The sequence below is a fragment of the Oncorhynchus kisutch genome, linkage group LG19 (assembly GCF_002021735.2).
Source record: "Oncorhynchus kisutch isolate 150728-3 linkage group LG19, Okis_V2, whole genome shotgun sequence".
Taxonomy (NCBI): domain Eukaryota; kingdom Metazoa; phylum Chordata; class Actinopteri; order Salmoniformes; family Salmonidae; genus Oncorhynchus; species Oncorhynchus kisutch.
The window spans coordinates 7,699,268-7,707,560 of NC_034192.2; positions in this window are offsets into that span (position 1 = coordinate 7,699,268).

Consider the following 8,293-nt stretch of genomic DNA (forward strand, 5'->3'; position numbering starts at 1 on the left):
AAAATATCTAAATATGGTATTCCCATCACTGGACTTGAACAAGAACCATCGATCTAATCTATAGATGCGCACAATTCAATTAGCTACGCACATTTACTCACAAACTGATCCATAAACCATTTTCATACAAGAACGCCGGTTTGTACAGTAGTTTACGTTATGTAATCTCTGTTATAATGAACAGTTTCACCATGTCTGGGTTGTGTCAGCGGCATCGATCTACTTCTCTGTTAGTCTTCGCCTGTTCTTGCTGTGAGAGGAATTCATCCACACAGTACTTCTCTTACACAGTCACTCACTCAGATGGTGATAATTCCTCTTTCCATAAATAATCTTATTACAAGGGGGAAACACTTAGACATATTTAGACACATACAAAAATAAATATATAGCAATGTAGTATAAAACCATTCATTTCTCAATGTGCGACGTGAGATAGCGGTTTTCTTTTACTCGTCTACCTTGCTCATCGCGTTTGGGCGCGCTCATTTTCTGTTGCAAAAGGGGGCAGAATCGTTGTCTTGCTTCCCCTGTAGTTTAGGAGGGAGGGACGAATAGTACAGTCCAGAGTGAAGGCATTGAGCTCATTGAGTAGCGGACAATTGCAGTGAGTATCACCATCAGTACCACAACGGCACGCCAAGCCCCGGTGCTCAGACCGACCGACCTCCACACAGAAAATCCGCCACAGTCATTCCCTGCCAGCCATGAAACAGACTCTGCTCGAGCTGATGAGGATGAGCAGAATATGCCGGATGGTACTCGCCACTTGTTTGGGATCTTTTATTCTGGTCATCTTTTATTTCCAAAGTATGTTCCAACCAGGTAGGTAGGATCTCTGTCTCTCTCGAATTTGTTGTGTGTTGTGTTCATTGATCTGTGACGTCCTCACTGCTGCCCAGTGCCCACTCTGTTGTGGCATGTTGATATCGATCTATTTGTTGACTGTGTTGAATCATGCATTTTATAAATAATTACAAGGTTGTAACAGCCATCTATCCGGCGGACGCGTAATTCCATCCTGTGTCGCCGGGGTTGGGAAATAATTTGTTGCCTGTTTTAGGTCAAACACTATCACATAGATTGTGCGTTTATGCAATTGATCGTATAGGCTATTGTGCCAGAGTCAGTAATCTCTTGGGAAACGAGCACGACATGTGTGTTTTGAGATTGCGGTATGCATTGCCTGTAGTCGCGGGCGTTTTCGCTGGTATGGATGGATGGATGCTTTTTGTCTCCCTCCAGTCAGTTTGGCTGAAGTGGACCCTGTGCCACTGCCACGGTACAGTTCGCCCGCGTCCGCACAGTAGAGGCTCTGTACCATGAATCAAAGAGCCCTGCTTTCAGACGCGCAATGATCGCACTGTACAAACAGCAAAATGCCTCAATATTGACCTACAACAGGTTTACTGTAAGGATAAATTATTTCTGAGCAACTGTGTGGCGCTGTTAAATTCCTCCCATGACTGAAACTGTTTAATTTGAGCTCCTGTTCCATGCCATGGTCCAGGATCAGAGAGGTGGCAAAAATACACTTATTTTTTTAGAAAAGGACGTATGAGAGAAAAAAAGCGTGATTTAATGACCTCAATTATATTGAATACATTGGTTATGCTTTATTTCAATGTGGCCACGTCTCTATTTGCGGTAGTAGGGAATATAGTGATGTAAATCATAACAGGGTATTGTACCATGTAGATTTTTTTACAGCCAACCTGACCGTATTATTGCTAAATGGGATTTTGCACTAATACTTTATTAGTTCCCCTCCTTTGATTCAAAGTTGTGTCCGAAAAGTGAACAGGGTGGTAATGGATTTTCTTGAAAGGAAGGGGAATACCAGCGAATGCATTGTACTAAATAATAACCAAGTACTAATGCGTAAATCTCAAATTACCACGCGGTACTTCCACATCATTTGGTGGAATTTCTGAGGCCCCGGTTGTGAGTCATCGATGTAGGCTACACCCGCGACGGGGCTCCTCTCATCACTAGCCTACTGCACCGGAATGCGTGTCATCCCTATTCCGTTAACCATACAGCACCGCGGAGACTGTCCCAGTATATGTGCGTTAGTGCGCACACAGATACTAGGGAATGTGGAGAAATGCTTTCCAGCGGTGATGCATGACTCCCCCGCGACATGCTGTAGTTCCACAAAGACAAAAGGCTGAGGAGGTTGCTATAGGGAGCCTCTCCCAGGCATAGGGACCTATCTCGTTTTTAGAAGAGGGGACATCAGAAAATGTTGCATGTAATTGTTTTTGAAGAATACATCTCTGACATATGAGAGAAAGCCCTGTGTAAGATGGTGTGTGTGTGTGTCAGTGGTGTAATGGTAGTGGGGTTGTGTGTCTGTGATTATGAAACGATTATATGGGTGAGACCAGGGATTGACATTAATAGTGGTCTGGCAAATTAAGCCTGATCTGAGGTTGCCCCATCAATGGCAGGTGAACCAAACTGCACACTATTCCAGTAGCCTAAAACAGTTCTGTCTGGTTCCTGCCCATTGCTTAAGTGAATAACAGACAATGTCTGACATTTCGGTGTGTAATTGTGTTTATTTCTCTCCCTCTTGACCTCCCCCCCCCCCCCCACTCACACACACAATACAGCCTAAGAACATGACAGACTGAACCCCTCTGGTCTTCCCATAACAGTTCACGGCACACGGAAGTCCGAGGAGCGCTCCTCTGGTTCCGGAATGTTAGACTGCCTGGGAATCCTGTCTCGCCCCCCTGTGCAAACTCTCACCTCGTTTACAGGCCCTTTGAGGCCACGACCTCTAAACCAGACAGTGGAGAGAGACTCCTCATCTGGGTGTCTCAGTGTGGGCTCAACACACACACACACACACACACACACACACACACACACACACACACACACACACACACACACACACACACACACACACACACACACACACACACACACACACACACACACACACACGCACTTGCTCGCATGCGCATACGAGTGCAAACATGCACACACACTGGAAACACTCCAGTGAAAGTGTTCTTCAAAGAGACAGATCCAGCTTGAGTCATAGTCCGTTGAGCTCAGTTGAAGCTTTGTGCCTCTGATAGATCATTCAGTGTCTGTATGAGGTTGCCTTCCACTGCAGGCAGCCTTTTAAAGGCATTAGGACTGGGACCAAAGGAGCAATAGCAGCTAATATGGATGTTTAGTTTAGTCAGTATTCTTTGGGTGTGAGGTGCCAGGGGGTATTTTGGAGAGACTGGGCATGACTGTCTGTGTGTGTTTGTGCATGTGTTTATACTGGGGCTCTGTTCAGTGTATTTTCTTGGCTGTGTGTGAGTGGTGACCTGGTTGTGCACTCTGGCCTCAGTCACACACTCACGTTTCACATCCCCCATAATGCACCAGTGTGTCGAGACTAGAGCAGCCGAGCATGGACAGTGACATGACTCACTGACCTAATTTGGAACCCAGCTGAATTTTTGGGCAAGATTTCCATAGCGACGGACCTCAAAGAGAGCTAGGGGAGGGGGAAAAGGGGGTATGAGGCAGTCAGATGGAGTTTAGCGGAAAAGACTTGATCAAGAATGAGATGGCCAAAGCCTCTGGTGGAATTTATTTGGGAAACTCAAAATTCCTTACTGCTTGCTACCCCGGGACAGTAATGTAGGGTGGAACTGATACTTTGGGGAAGACGGCTGATTTGCAGACTGTGGTTACCTCATCCATAATCACTGGAGTTTGATGATAGAATCCTTGACTTACATTCTAGAGCTCTACAGTGTCTCCCTTTGTGCATAGGAATTCAACAGCTTTTATCCCATTTGTGGGAATTCTAGAATTCATGTCCCCGTTTCTGTGCATGTGTTCTAGAACTCTCTCTTTTTTTGCATTGTGGAATTCTTCAGCACAAAAGCTTCTGATGTTATCCTGAACAGAGAACAGATGACCTAGAGTGATAAAACAATATTCTCTCTCTCTCTCTCTCTCTCTCTCTTCCTCTCTCTCTCTCTCTCTCTCTCTCAAAATTCAATTGAATTGGCTTTATTGGCATCGGAAACATGTTTGCATGTGGAATGGACAATAAACAAGGGAAATGAACAAGGGAAACATTACACTCACAAAAGTTATACAATTATATAGACATTTCAAATGTTATATTATTGGCTTTGTACAGTGTTGTAACCATGTGCAAGTGGTTGAAGTATGAAAGGGGAATTACAGAAACCGATGATTATACGTTGTAGTTACAATGTTGTTTGTGTTCCTCTGGTTGCCCTTTTCTCATAGCAACGGGCCACAGATCTTGCTGCTATGACTGCACACTGCCGTATTTCTCCTAACAGATATGGGAGTTTATCAATGTTTGATTTGTTTTCAAATTCATTGAGGGTCTATAATCTATGGGAAATATGTGTCCCTAATGTGGTCATACAATTGGCAGGAGGTTAGGAAGTGTACCTCAGTTTCTACCTCATTCTGTGGGCAGTGTGCACATAGCCAGTCATCGCTCGAGAGCCAGATCTGCCTATTTCTCATAATTTGGTCGGGTCTAAATGAATTTGTATCCTGGGGCTCTGTGGGGTCAGTTTGTGTTTGTGAACAGAGCCCCAGAACCAGCTTGTTTAGGATTTCTTCTCTAGGTTAATCTCTCTGTAGGTGAGGGTTTTATGGTGGAATGTGTGGGCATCGCTTCCCTTTAGGTGGTTGTAGAATTAAACAGCTCTTTTCGTGAGTTTGATAACTAACGCATGTAGTCCTAATTCTGCTCAGCATGTTTGGGGTTTTGCAGGATTCTGCATGCAGAGTCTCAATTGGGTGCTTGTCCCATTTTGTGAATTCTTGGTTGGTGAGACCTCACAACCATAGAAGGCAATGAGTTCGATAACAGATTGAAGTTTTTTAGCCACATCCTAATTAGGATGTTGAGTTTTATTTTCCTTTTGATGGCACAGAAGGCTCTTCTTGCCTTGTCTCTTTGATCTTTCACATCCTTGTGGAAGTTATCTATGATAACTTGAGGTGTTGAGGTGTTGAGGTATGAATAGGTTTTTGTTTGATCAAGGACAATCGTGTCTAGATGGAATTTGTATTTGTGGTCCTGGCAACTGGACCTTTTTGGAACACCATTATTATTTTGGTAAAACTGAGATTTACTGTCAGGGCCCAGGTCTGGCAGAATCTTTGCAGAAGATCTAGGTGCTGCTGTAGGCCCTCCTAGGTTGGGGACAGAAGCACCAGATCATCAGCAAATAGTAGACATTTGACTTCAGATTCTAGTAGGGTGAGGCCCGGTGCTGTAGACTATTCTAGTGCCCTCTCCAATTCGTTGATTTATATATGTTGAAGAACGTAGGGCTCAAGCTGCATCCCTGTTTCACCCCACAGCACCCTGGAAAGAAATGTGTGTTTTTTGCCAATTTTAACCGCACACTTGTTGTTTGTGTACATGGATTTTATAATATTGTATGTTTTTCCCCCAACACTGCTTTCTATCAATTTGTATAGCAGACCCTCATGCCAAATTGAGTAAAAGGCTTTTTTGAAATCAACAAAGCATGAGAAGACTTTGTCTTTGTTTTGTTTTGTTTGTCAATTAGGGTTTGTAGGGTGAATATGTGGTCTGTCGTATGGTAATTTGTTAAAAAGCCAATTTGACATTTGCTCAGTACATTGTTTTCACTGAGGAAATGTACAAGTCTGCTGTTAATGATAATGCAGAGGATTTTCCCAAGGTTGCTGTGACCCATATCCCACGGTAGTAATTGGGGTCAAATATGTCTCTACTTTTGTGGATTGGGGTGATCAGTCCTCGGTTCCAAATATCAGGGAACATACCAGAGCTGAGGATGATGTAAAGAGTTTTAGTATAGCCAATTGGAATTTGTGGTCTGTATATTTGATAATTTAATTTAGGATACCATCAACACCACAGGCCTGTTAGGGTTGGAGGGTTTGCAATTCGTCCTGTAGTTCATTAAATGTAATTGGAGAATCCAGTGGGTTTTAGTAGTCTTTATCAGTTGATAAGATTTGTATTTGATCATGTACAGTATTTTCTTGCTGTTTGTTCTTTGTTGTAGAGCCAAAAAGATCGGAGGAGTGGTTTACTCATGCATCTCCATTTTGGATAGATAATTCTTTGTGTTGTTGTTGTTTATTTAGTGTGTCCCAATTTTCCCACAGCCTACCATTAACTATGTACAGACCCTGCGTGCGACAGAGCTGCAGGAGTTGTGACACGTTTTTTGTTGGTTGTTTTGTCATTGTTGTGTCTAGGGGGACATATTTGGGAGGGAATGCTGTCACCTCCATGTAGGTGTTTGTCCCCCTGTGTGCTAAGAGTGTCAGGTTCTTATCCAGTTCTGGCATTTAGGTCGCCACAGACTAGTACATGTCCCTGGGCCTGGAAATGGTTGATCTCCCACTCTAGGATGGGGAAGCTGTCATCGTTAAAGTATAGAGGTTCTATTGGGGGGATATAGGTAGCACACATGAGGACATTGAGGACATTAATACTTTTCTTATTCATTTCTAGCCAGATGTAAAATGTTTCTGTTTTGACTCATTTAATAGAGTGGGTTTTATATATATATTTTAATTTAACTATGCAAGTCAGTTAAGAACAAATTCTTATTTTCAATGACAACTGCCTTGTTCAGGAGCAGAACAACAGATTTTTACCTTGTCAGCTTGGGGATTTGATATTGCAACCTTTCGGTTACTAGTCCAACTCTCTAACCACTAGGCTACCTGCACTATACCAAGTCTCTTTCCTGTTTCACACCTGGTAGTGTGGTGGATGGGACTACCAACTCTGTAACCTAGAGGGCAACCAGTGGGTCCATCTCCTCTATACCACCCACCTGGTAGTGTGGTGGATGGGACCACCAACTCTCTGTAACCTAGAGGGCAACCAGTGGGTCCGTGTCCTCTATACCACACACCTGGTAGTGTGGTGGATGGGACCACCAACTCTCTGTAACCTAGAGGGCAACCAGTGGGTCCGTGTCCTCTATACCACCCACCTGGTAGTTTGGTGGATGGGACTACCAGCTCTGTAACCTAGAGGGCAACCAGTGGGTCCGTGTCCTCTATACCACACACCTGGTAGTTTGGTGGATGGGACTACCAACTCTGTAACCTAGAGGGCAACCAGTGGGTCCGTGTCCTCTATACCACCCACCTGGTAGTTTGGTGGATGGGTCTACCAACTCTCTGTAACCTAGAGGGCATTCAGTGGGTCCGTGTCCTCTATACCACCCACCTGGTAGTTTGGTGGATGGGACTACCAACTCTCTGTAACCTAGAGGGCAACCAGTAGGTCCGTGTCCTCTATACCACCCACCTGGTAGTGTGGTGGATGGGACTACCAACTCTGTAACCTAGAGGGCAACCAGTGGGTCCGTGTCCTCTATACCACACACCTGGTAGTGTGGTGGATGGGACTACCAACTCTCTGTAACCTAGAGGGCAACCAGTGGGTCCGTGTCCTCTATACCACCCACCTGGTAGTTTGGTGGATGGGACTACCAACTCTCTGTAACGTAGAGGGCAACCAGTGGGTCCGTGTCCTCTATACCACCCACCTGGTAGTTTGGTGGATGGGACTACCAACTCTGTAACCTAGAGGGCAACCAGTGGGTCTGTCCCCCTATACCACACACCTGGTAGTTTGGTGGATGGGACTACCAACTCTGTAACCTAGAGGGCAACCAGTGGGTCCGTGTCCTCTATACCACACACCTGGTAGTTTGGTGGATGGGACTACCAACTCTGTAACCTAGAGGGCAACCAGTGGGTCCGTGTCCTCTATACCACCCACCTGGTAGTTTGGTGGATGGGACTACCAACTCTCTGTAACCTAGAGGGCAGTGGGTCCGTGTCCTCTATACCATGTTTCTTGTAGGATACCAATGTCTGTATTTCCAATTTGGGTGGGGATGTGGTTGTATCCTGGGGGTACATCCTCTTCGTGTGGATCCTATTGGTTCAGATCCTCTGGGGGTGTCCGTTTCTCTGTTGCCCCTGTATGAGGTGCTGGGGCTGCGGTTGAGGGTGATGTCCTTCAGGGTCCTGGTGAAGGTGGGGACTGCTGCCTTGTAGCGGTGGGCCTGGTCACAAAGGCTGTTCAAGTCCAAGGTGGAGTGATGAGCCAGGTAAACATTTGGTTTTGAGGCACATTCCCTGGGAAATGCTTGCATTCACCCGCGGTGTGGTGTCAGCGTGAAAGTCTTTTCGTGGTAGCAGGGTGGAGATAACCACTTGTGCGTTGGGGAAGATACTTTTTCAAACACTCCCTTGA